The sequence below is a fragment of the Rhamphochromis longiceps genome, linkage group LG1 (assembly GCF_057381845.1).
Source record: "Rhamphochromis longiceps isolate RC_006_pf linkage group LG1, R_longiceps_female_GT1.1, whole genome shotgun sequence".
Classification (NCBI taxonomy): Eukaryota; Metazoa; Chordata; class Actinopteri; order Cichliformes; family Cichlidae; genus Rhamphochromis; species Rhamphochromis longiceps.
Genome location: NC_140557.1, coordinates 37,157,390 through 37,167,485, shown reverse-complemented (window position 1 = coordinate 37,167,485; position 10,096 = coordinate 37,157,390).

The following is a 10,096-nucleotide window of genomic DNA, read 5'->3' as shown; positions in this document are numbered from 1 at the left end:
AAAAATGTCAGGTAGGCTCTTAGTACTCGAAGGCTACAAGCATCAATCCACATTTTCTGGTGCTGGAGTAACATTTTTGCAAACAGCAGATCTGGTTTGCTGATGTGAACATGACGAGTTGAGAGCTCAGCGTCAGTAGTCCTGTTTTTGCCATCGTTACAGATCTGTTTATGTCACGGTTGACGATGGCCAGCCGTGGGGAAGTAAGGAAGGAGGACCCAGGCGCGGAGCTCGGAATATCAGCAGTGCGTTTATTTACAGTGAAAGGAAACAAACAACAATAAATCCCCGTGCTCTCCCGTGACTCCCGTGTCGTGCCCTCCTTGTGCTCTCCGCTCCCATGTGTCTGCACTCCCCGTGCTCGCTGCTCTTCTGGCTTCCCACGCTCCTCCTGCAGGAAACAATAGCGGCAGCTGTCAGGACACTTAACTATAGCAGGCATGCACTCGCTGACTAAACCTAAACTGGAAGACTAACGTGGAGTCTCACATAGTGATCCCGCGTTGGTGGAGGCTTCACCACACCATTAACAGTAGCATCCCCAGGCTTCTACCTTTCTACCTTTAAAACCCAGCAAAGACTGATAAGTTCGCTGCAATTTCCAGTGTGTGGGGATCATTTGTCACCAACTGCATCACGTGCTACAACCCTGGTCTACATATCACCGTTGATGAACAGCTTTTCCCATCAAAGACTCGGTGCTGTTTCCTGCAGTATATTGCAAGTAAACCTGACAAGTTTGGGATCAAGTTTTGGGTGGCTTGCGACCTAAAATCCAAGTACATTTGCAATGTCTTCCCATATCTTGGCAAGGACCCCAATCGTCCCACTGGGGAGAGACTTTCTGAAAATGTTGTAATGAGGCTGATGGAACCATTCCTAGACAAGGGCAGAAATGTTACCACGGACAATTTTTTCACATCGCTTTCACTTGCGCAAAAACTTCTTAGACGGAAAACCACCATCCTCGGCACAGTCAACAAGATTCGCAGGGAAATTCCTCAATCCACTCAAACCCCCACTCCCCTCCCTCCAGAATTCCCAGGTAACAACCTAATATACATATGAATGACTAGCCAATTTAGCTTCCACTTGGCTGAAGCTAAAGCTTAGCTAAAAGCCTACCAGCCATTTGGCTGCTCTCCGGGTTTTAAAGGTAGAAAAGCCAAATGGCTGCTCTCCGGGATTAAGTAGCTCCCTCCACTGACGCTGATCAGCTCCAGGTGTGTGGCATCCTCCTTGGGCGTGGCCAGTCATCCACAGGCCTGACAGTGCCTGTAGCCCGGTCTCCTGGTTACAGCCACAACCACGCACGCACGCACGCACGCGCGCGCGCGCACACACACACACACACACACACACACACACACACACACACACACACACACACACACACCTCCCTATACATAGACACATGGAACAAAACCCCAGACAGCAGAACAGTGCACACACATACACCAAATAATAGTAATAACAATAATAATAATAATAACGACAACAACAACAACAAAAGTCCACACTGCTCACGGACCCGGCTCTGGAGGACTCGGGTCCGTGGCATTTTAACAATACAACACAATGAGTACTGTCACACATTCACTGGGTTTCTCACATAAAATAAGAAAATGTCATAGAGAAAGGTTTACAGTGACATAGTTTTTACCTTTTCACTTACTGCACTTGTAAAGTCTGTTTACACGGGCGATGTCTTTGGCACTCATCTGTTTGCCATGTCCAAAGTCGAGCTTATGTCTGGGCCGAGCAAGAATGGTTGGACTCCGGTTTCTGGAGAAGGCATGTCTAAAGAAAAACAAAAACATGTTTGTTAAAAAGAGTAAGGGAACACAAACACATACGTATATCAGGGATATTTATGATTAAGGAGGTAAGATTATTAGGAATTCTTTCCTGCATATTATTTTTCCTCTCTATGTTTTTTTGTAGGCTAATGCAATGACTTAATGTAGTGTCAGTCTGTGAAAGTTTTGCACCAATTTCTATGCAAATTTAGGAACACTCACACTTACCGAGAAGACTGTTTTTGTCAGCTGAATTAAACTTATTCATAGTAACTAGTTCTGACACTTTTAGTCAAATTTTCCAGGAAAAAAATGGGCCGCATGCTGTACAAAGAAAGTCTGTGCAAATCCTATGACTCCACTTTAAGAAACCAAGTTTGACATTGATTTACTCCTGAAAATACATATGTAAGGATTCACACAAAGAATTACTTCCTATAGTGCATGACAGATTTAAAGTCATAAGTAGTTTCCAAGTTGTTAGTCTGCACCTTCTTGAAGTTGTGTTCGTGTCCTGCACAGGAATTGAAAAAAGAGCAAAGACTTAAACACGAATGTTGGTTTTCTCAGCTGCCTTCCAACCTCCAAATCTTTTTCCAGGTTTAGGTTGCATGGAGAGTCTCGTTATTCATTAAATGCCACAAAATCTAAGCAGGAGCATTTCATTTTCCTGGGAAGCAAGGCTGTAATGAGACATTTTAAAGTAACTTAGCAACATCTGCATTCATTGTACAGCACATAAAAATACACCCAAGCTGAGCTGACCTGGCTCGATGTTTTCAGTGTGGATGTAGACGTGCTTGTCTCTGTCAGAGCGAGAGTGCTCGTGGCGAAAGCCCAGAGCATGGAGAACCTCATGTTGTACAGTGGCCATTTTCAGGATTTTTTCAAGGAGATTTCCTGTTTCCCCCCCGACGGCCCACTTTGGATGAACACCTGATGTACACATAGTGAAATCAGAAAGACAGGTTATTATAGGTATCTGATGGTGTTGACAAAATACCCGACTTTCTCTCATAACACATTTTTCTGACAGAAGTCATCTTGTTTTTCATCATTTGTTTATGGCCTCTACAAGCCTCCTAAATTAAGCTCTTTCTACAAAAAAAAAAAAAATTAAATCTTGGATTACATCAACTTTGGTGTTGACGGACTATGGTTGTGATACAGAGTTTTATCAGAAAGGTATGCCATAAATGAAATAAAATAAAAAAGATTATCATAGCAGTGACCTCATGGCATGTGTATCAAACAGGAAGTGGTAAGGGGTCCTCAGAGTGTAAGCTACCCACAATAATTCCAGATTTTTTTGTACTTTTAAAAAAATCTGATGGTGTTGACAAAAACTCTGGACACGATTTTAATCACTTAAAAAAATGTGTAAAAATAAATTTTCAATTGCACATTTTGATATTCTATAAGGTATTGACTTAAATACTTAGTGACAAGAGCCATGATGTTAAATTTTACATTACTTTTAATTTTCCTTCTGTATTTTAATACACTCAACAAAAATATAAACGCAACACCTTTGTTACTGCTCCCATTCCCCATGGGATGGACGTAGAGACCTAAAATTCATTCCAGATACACAATATAGCCATCCCTCCCAAACAGTGGTCACAAATCAGTCCAAATGTGTGGTAGTGGGCACATCTGCCATATTGAGATAATCCATCCCACCTCACAGGTGTGCCACATCAGGATGCTGATCTGACATCATGAGTAGTGCACAGGTGTACCTCAGACTGCCCACAACAAAAGGCCACCCTGGAATGTGCAGTTTTTTGGGCTATTGGGGGTCTGGGGACCCAGAACCGGTCAGTATCTGGTGTGACCACCATTTGCCTCATGCAGTGCAACACATCGTCACATGGAGTCTGTCAGATTGTCAATTGTGGCCTGTGGAATGTTGGTCCACTCCACTTCAATGGCTGTGCGAGGTTGTTGGATATTCGTGGGAACTGGTACACGCTGTCGTATACGCCGGTCAAGCACATCCCGAACATGCTCAATGGGTGACATGTCCGGTGAGTATGCTGGCCATGCAAGAACTGGGACATTCTCAGCTGCCATCTGCCCTGAACAATGTGAACCATGATTCATCCGTGAAGCGCACACCTCTCCAACGTGCCAGACGCCATAGAATGTGAGCATTTGCCCACACAAGTCTGTTACGGCGACGAGCTGGAGTCAGGTCAAGACCCCGATGAGGATGACGAGCATGCAGTTGAGCGTCCCTGAGACGGTTTCTGACAGTTTGTGCAGAAATTGTTTGGTTGTGCAAACCAATTGTTCCAGCAGCTGTCTGGGTGGCTGGTCTCAGACGATCTTGGAGGTGAACCTGCTGGATGTGGAGGTCCTGGGCTGGTGTGGTTACACGAGGTCTGCGGTTGTGAGGCCGGTTGGATGTGCTGCCATATTCTCTGAAACGCCTGTGGAGACGGCTTATGGTTGAGAAATGAACATTCAATGCACGGGCGACAGATCTGGTTGACATTCCTGCTGTCAGCATGCCAATTGCACGCTCCCTCATTGCTTGTGGCATCTGTGGCATTTTGCTGTGAGACAAAACTGCACATTCCAGGGTGGCCTTTTGTTGTGGGCAGTCTGAGGTACACCTGTGCACTACTCATGATGTCAGATCAGCATCCTGATGTGGCACACCTGTGAGGTGGGATGGATTATCTTAATATGGCAGATGTGCCCACTACCACACATTTGGACTGATTTGTGACCACTGTTTGGGAGGGATGGTTATATTGTGTATCTGGAATGAATTTTAGGTCTCTACGTCCATCCCATGGGGAATGGGAGCAGTAACAAAGGTGTTGCGTTTATATTTTTGTTGAGTGTATGACAAAATATAAAAAGAAAGACCAAAATGACCAAACCTTAGCCAATTAAATATGTTTAGGGATAATTTTAGTTAGAAATTGTGTTACATTAATGACTTAAATAAAGGGCTGTTATGTGTTAACAGGTACTTTTATTTTAGAAGAAGGTCCAAACGCATCTATCTGGAGGCACAATAAACAGTTTACAAGCACTGACATTAACAACAAAGTTAAAAACAGTCACAACACAAAGACATTCATTTGCATTTCCAGATAATTATCAAATAGATTAAATATTAAATTAAAACAACATCACACATAATTGTAAAAAACAAGTGAATATAACTTTCCAAATATAAACTTCAGATCTCTATATTACAGTTGTTTCCAATATTTTTACAGGACAACAGGCCGAGCTGAAGCGTCTGGATTCTGGTTGTTTCTTGCCGTCCTTAAAACTTCTGGTTAATGGAAGAAACATAAAACAAACTGAGTGCCGTGTATTATTCGTTGTGTTTCATATGTTAATAGAATGACTTTCTTATAGTAGTATTATACTATAAGAAAGTCATTCTATTTGGTTTATTATTTTACTCACGATCTTTTACCAGCAGCCATAAAGCTTGTTTACACGGGCAATGTCATTGGCGCTCATCTCGCTAGCATAGCCAAAGATAAGGTTAGCATTGGACTTGGCCACAATGGTGGGCTGCCCATTTTTGGAGAAGGCATTTCTAAATGAAAACACAAAGAGATCGGTTCACACACAGCACAGACTTTTTCCACAATCATGTATTAATGATATTTTTTGTATTTTTGCCAAATGAGCAGTGCACGAAAAAAAGATGAAATTGTAAGAAGCTAGCCATTAATGCATTTAAAAAAACAGGACTGCACCAAAGTAAAAACAAGAGATGTCACGATACCAATATCATAAATTTGCACATCTGCCAATACCAATATGAATCCGATATGGTCCATTTTATAATCAATAAAACTGTTTTTTATAAATATCTTGCTGCATTTTCTATAATTTCATACTCAAGTTCTAAAAAACAAAACACTAAAGCCATTCTGTTACATCGATACGCAAAGAAAATACACTGCACCCAAAATATTTCATAGTTCAGCAATACTGATCAATTTAATAAACTTAAACCGGCACAATCCTTCTTATTCTGGTAATTTAAAGAGTACTTAGTAGAAATATTAAACAACCTAACCTAATAGGGTTGCCAACTCCCATCAAAAAAATAGGGAACCACCCCCCCTCTCTGCCTCGTGATTATGTAATCAACTTTAATTTAATGTATGTGTAAAAAATGCACAGAAATCAATTATTTTTCTACAATAATTAAATAGATTCAACATCTTTCTTCAGCTGAACTGCAGACTGCACAGATGGTATGGGCAAAAATTGTGGTCATAAATATTTTGTACTTGTAAATCAGTTTTGTATGTGTAAAAAGAATTTGTGTGTGGACTTAGCCAAAAAATAAGTGTGAAACCCTGCTCTCAAGTTTCAAGGTACAAGTACGAATTTTGACCCTATTTTTCTTCCTTTCATCTGATTGGTCAATGTCATGTCAATCACAAATTTAACTATCCAATCAGAGAACAGATGGGTTTGGCTATTGGAGGGGTGTTTTATGGAGCTTCAGGTCCTTGAAGGGAATAAATGCCCTTTTACATGCCACACCCCTGAGAAGAAAGTATACCACAACAAAAATGGCACCCATGAGGAAAAGTTTTGCCCGTGTTGATGTGGAATAAAGTTCCCAAAATATTAAGGACATTTTTGCCTCCGTCGTTACTTTCGCTGTTGATGCTGCAGTACTCAACAGGGCCAAAAACAAACAAGAGAGACGGGACTCGCGACAGAAAAGCCAATCAGCTGATCACTGATCAGTTTCATGATTGAAGTAGCAACAGGAGAGGGAGGGGGGGAGAAGAAGAGGCATTCGCTCCTTATTCAGTATCAGTTGTAAAGCTTCACTTGGGAATGCTTTACAAACATTCATAGATAAACTTACACACTTGCTTTACTTCTCTCTGGGATAACTTTCTCGGAGATGAAATGCCAGTTTGGGAGCACATAGCAAGGCTCCAAATGCTCAACCAGACCACCGACAGGTCTTGCACGCCACAGCCGCTCTATGACGTGATGCATAGGCTACTGCTCCGACGTGCAAAGGTTATGAGCTGAGTTATGCCATGTCGCAAGTTTTGTGAGGTGCTTTTGTGATATTTAATGGATCGGATTATATTTTTTAATTTCTCTCAGATATCCGATCCAGTAATTTAGGTCAGTATCGGACCTAAATCCATTGCACCATAAATCCAAGTGTTTATAGAGTCCAACTTACCAGAGGAACAGCAGTCATCAAGAGCAAGACAAGGAAAACTGGAGTCATGATGATGGTCCTCTGTAGTTTAACTTCAAAGCTAAAACAGGTCAGAAAATGCAGTGAGATAAATAAGAGGTAAAAGCAGGTGTCTGATACTGGATGCAGCAAGTGTAATCTCTTTATAGGGAACCCAGAGAGGTGTGACTGTGACTCATATAATGTCAGTCATAGATCAGTAACTTTCAATAGTTTTCATATAAAAACAAAAGGCAATAAATACATATAAGAATACAAATACTTCCCTTAAACTCATTTATGATTTTATGATTCATGCTTCTGTCAATCATTAGGTGTATTAGATAAAGGATGTTTTCCTTTGTAAACAGGACATTTCAAAGCAAGTTTACAGTTCTGAGCAGTAGGGCATGTACTGTATCTGTGTGATGGCAAACACATGGAAAGGAGCCGTGTGTGTGTGCATATAACGTAATGTAATAATGTAATCAGTGACAGTAGTATTTGTGTAAGCTTTTTAATTTCTAAAAGTCAGTGTTTTTAATCATTCTGCAATGCAATGATCCTTCCCTCTGTATTATTCATAACATACTGCTGCTCACTCCTGCCCCCCCCGCCCCCCATGTACATGTGAGCAGTCACATTTCTATTTAAGATTTCTTTCTTTATACATGTGTGTATATATATTTATATATATTTAGTCTTTTAATGATTGTAATATTATTACTGTACTATACTGCTAAGAGACTTGTCTTCTGCTCGTCAAACACATTTCATTGCAATGTTGACCCTGTGTTAACTTGCATATGACAAATAAAACTGAAAATGAATATCAACAGTAACACAGCTGATCAAACAAGGTAACATACAAAAATATTTCAAGTTACTGTTTTTGAAGTTTTCCTATATATTGTGTGTATAAAGAGTTAAATAAGGCTCAGAGGGAGGATCCCTGTGGAGGTTATAATCATATGGTGTGGATTTGAACACAGAGGGAAGGATATATTCAAAGTGTACTGCTGACACAAAGGAGTTTCCTAACAGCTGACACTCAGTTTGAACCAAGCAGTGTTATATTATTATTATTACAATATGATTTTAATTAGCTGGCCCATGAAGGTTAAGTGATAGTGATCAATTAGGACAACATGAGTCAAGTCAAAGTAAACTTTGTTGCCATCTCTGTTATATACAGTACACAGTACACAGTATATTGAGAGAGGAGAAAACGAGGTTACATCAGTGCAAAAACCAAACAATAAATATAAGAAGAGTACAAAATAAATATACACTTTAAGACTACGGCAAAAGGATCAATAATTATTTACATTTTCAATTTACAGTTTTGAATTATTTAAAGTGACCTTGAATTCTGGGATCAGTGTTTTAAATAAGAGGGGCCATCATCAATTCTCCTGCCATTAATCCTGGCATTTATGATGAGGTCAAATTTTCAAACAGATGTTCATTAAAAAACAGTCTGTTTTTCACCAGTTGCAGGGATTCTGCCTTTCCACTCCTTGACACTGTTTGTTGATAGTAGTGATTATAAAGAGGTATTGGTGTATGTGACTTTGTCCTTTCCTGGTAAGTTAGGGGACGTGAGAGATAAAAGCTTGGCAAGTGAATGGCTTTCCTATATTACACTGGAGTTCCATGGTACAGAGCCAGATTGCACGTGTTATATTATGTGTAATTGTTTTATGCATCCTGTGATGGTCATGACACCAGGCCTGCATCCTGTCAGTGAGATCTGTCCTGCATGGTGAATTGCATGCAGTAGTGAGGGGAGAAAATGGGAGACTGGTCACTGAAAAAGACGGAGTGTTGTGGGCTCATCAGTGTGCTCGGCGTGCTGAGCTTAGAGCTGTCATTGAGGCCCTGAAATTGGGGAAAGGGAAAAGAGTGAACATCTACACAGACTCAGCATATGTGTTTGGGGCTGCACATGTGGAACTGTGCCAGTGGAAACGGGCTGGATTTCGAACTTCAGCACAACAGCCCATCAAGCATGAAAAGGAAATGAAAAAGCTGGAAGCTCTTGTTGAGGAATATATTTTTTTTTTCTTAGTGCTTATTTTCTGATTATATTGTTTTATGTATTTAAATAATAAAGGCCTGTATAAAGGAAGGCCAGCTTTGACTCACAAACAAACAGCTCAGCCAGACTAGAACTGTGCAGAACAGGAAGTCTTGCGTAGAGCTGCAGAGGCAGTATATTAAGAACAGGAAACAGATGCAGACAGAAAAAGCAGAACTAGACACACACACACACACACACACACACACACATGAAGTAAGGACAGAGGTAAAAGAAGTTGTTGTGATCGAAAACTGTGTGACGTGTAAGTTGTGCCAAAAATAACATGAGGAGCTAGGGTGCAGACGTTTTTGCAGCTATAGGGCAGACTTGTAGTATTGAAATAGATCAAGTGATGATTTAGTAGGGGAGGAGCGAGCGGATTATAACATAGGCGATATGCTTGTAATGCTTTAGATCTGCAAATGCTTACCACCGTGCGGATCTCTCTTCCAGAAGCCGTTTGAATAAAATGATTATAAATATTCTGACCACTCTGAGTCTGAATTTTCTCTGTCCAGTAAAAGAATAAAAAGAATTGGGTCCAATATTTGGTGCCGAAAACCCAGGATTCTTTTACGGCTGAGAGGACAATTCAGCCCAAGGTGGGATCGTGAAATGAGGCGAACAGAGGACCGGTCCAATAGAATTTGAAGGTAAGCACCACCTGTTAAATCAAAGTGTGCATATTGGATGAATTCCAAATTATCTGTTCGCTCAGTTAACGAGCTTCACTGTTAAATTGGCTCAGTAGTTCTGAATTGGAAAACTAAACTAAATTATAAAGTCTGTTTGGTAGATTTCTGGTGAATGCACGTGGTGATATTGTGTAATTTGTGAGAAGAAAAGTAAAAGTCTGGAGAAATATGTGATGAATGTTTATTGCTGTACATATTGGGGTGAACTTTAAAGTTGATGTGTTGAGTGTATTGTCAAGTTTATTTCGTCAGCCAAGAGAAAGGAAACTGAGATAGGTAATTGGGAACAGTTTTATGGGTATCAAGTCCCAGTGGTCAG